Below are 2409 nucleotides of genomic sequence, written 5' to 3'. Positions count from 1 at the left end.
GGAAAGAAAATGAAGACTTGAGCTAGAAGAGGTCAGTTTTGAACAGAAACTGTGGATGAGTACCTTAATACAAACGCACAGGACCAGCTTTTGAGCCGCATGGCTTGCGACTGTTACGACTGCAGAGAAGACATAGAATTCCCCTGCCTTTGTCCCCTCCTTCAGCTTGCAAATTTTGTTAAATGCTTTATCAGTAAACAAGGCATGAGACACTTAGGAAAAACACTTAGATATAAACAATCCCCTTAAACATATATTTAAATATATTACCATTTCCGTAGTTCAACAAAATCTCAAAAAGGATATTAGGAGAAAATTACACTTTCTGTATTTCTTTACTGTTCTCTAAAGAAATTGTGTTATGGGGTTTGCTTATTTAAAAAATAGCATAAGAAAGAAAAATTGTAGCATTCTTTTAGCTTGCAGCATGCAGCTACCTTTATCAGTTTGGTAAATTGAGTAGCTCTTCCTACCAAGAACCACAACCGCTGAGGCAGAGTATGTGAATATTTGCATGTGTGTGTTATGTGATGAGGTGGTCTACTAATTTCTATGGCAAGGCTGTGGCAACCAGCACACTTTCTAAATTTTAAGTTTAAGGCTGTATCTTGTGACAGAAACAACACAAAGATAAATATGGGTGAGAGGAAATGGGAAAAGATGTGAAGGGTAGGAAGCAGAGAAAAGTCAGAGAGCAATCTGAATGTGACCTTATAAATTAAAGTGGTCAGCCTGGGGAAGGATGGATTTAAAAACCACATTTGGACAAATAATTCTGCATGTCTCTCTCCTTGAGTGCAAACTCAAGCTCCAATCTCTGTCTGAAGAGGTGGTACTGAGAGATCTGCTATAAAGGTGCCATGGAAAGCAGGAGTAATGAAGTATCTGTTTCTTTACATAGTATTTTTATGTGCAACTCTACATCTGGGGATCAGGTTGTGCACAGGCTGGCAACCCTGTTTGGAGTTGTTGATATGAAAGTTCATTTCAACTTGTAAAGAATAAGAGCAATATTACACATTCGCATCCTGAATTAATTTCAAAATATTCTATTTTAGGATGAAATTATGACAAGAATTATCATGAGATTAAAATCTTAAGTGCTAGAAAACATCAAAATAAAATTTGAGCAGATACTTGAATTTAAGCAATACAATGGCACAACTGAATTTTCTAGAGAAAGCAGTTCCTCGGTGCTTTTAGAAAGTTTGGTTTAGTTTTTTTTTTTCTTCCATATTATTCGTACAGCAGTGAAAAATCATGTGAAAGGAAACTAGCAATTTACAAAAGGAAACTGGACACCTGAAAGGAAGATAGAAGAAAAGCGATCTAGAGAGAATTTGGAGACATTTTGACATTATTAGGTGAGAGAAAATGCTAGAGAGATTCTCTGATGAGGTCTGATCCCTTCATATTTCCTCTGTTTCTCCAAACACGAGTAGGTGCAATAGTTATGTAGCATCTTTGCTTATTAAGTACCCTGACAGCTGCACACACAGTTGGCTCGCTTGCCAAGTGCGGGAGGGAGCCACCCTCTCTTACCTCTGACCTTGTACTGCTCTGTGCTTGTTATCATGACTCTTTTTTCCCAAATCATCGTGGGTTTTGTTTGTTTGTTTGTTTTTTTCTTTTTAAGCCCTGCTCCTTAAACCACCTTTTTCCTCTTTGGAGTGGGTGATAATCTCTACATGAACTGGACCAGCAGCAATATTTTATATACTGTAATGTATGGAAAGCAGGGATACCACTTACCCCATGAAATCAATTCTGGGAAAGACTGAAGGTTCAGTTTAACCACTATCATCTTCTTTATCTACTTGTAGGAGATATTTAGGCAAAGTGCATAAGAACCAACTAGCGCAGAAAAATCCCTTCCCTTACTTTAGCAATGTTACTTTCAGTAATGTAACTGCATTACTGTAGCATTCATCTTCACAACACATCTGCAAGGTAGCAAAGCAGTACTATAGCTATTTACAACAGTCACAGAAAAAATAAATTATTTCCCTGACACCACAGTAGAAAAAAGTGTATTAAGGGAAGGACTTGGGCCCAATTATTTCAACACCCAGATTAGTTAATAAGCTAGTTTGTTTTGGACAGAATCTCCACTAAGCCAACAAGATTCACAGAAATTCAAAGCTTCTTTCAGCTACCTAGTCAACTAGCTCATGCTGCCTCCTTCTCTTTTTTCTGCCTTCTTGGTTGAGGAACTTACAAAACCAGTTTTTCTACAGTATACACTGAATTGCTTGAAGAGTGAAAATAAATCTTTTAACATGAAAGGAGACAACTGGTTGTGCATGCCTAGAAGGAGAATCCAGGGTAATTTCCTCAAAGGGACTCAAATGAAGTGTTATGTGAGGCTACTCCTATCTCTTTCTAAATGTATATTTTTGTACATGGTTA

This window comes from Cariama cristata, unplaced genomic scaffold, assembly GCF_000690535.1.
Source record: "Cariama cristata isolate BGI_N322 unplaced genomic scaffold, ASM69053v1 scaffold147, whole genome shotgun sequence".
In the NCBI taxonomy this organism is placed as follows: Eukaryota; Metazoa; Chordata; class Aves; order Cariamiformes; family Cariamidae; genus Cariama; species Cariama cristata.
The sequence above is the reverse complement of the archived record's forward strand: the minus strand, read 5'-3'. Positions refer to the sequence as shown.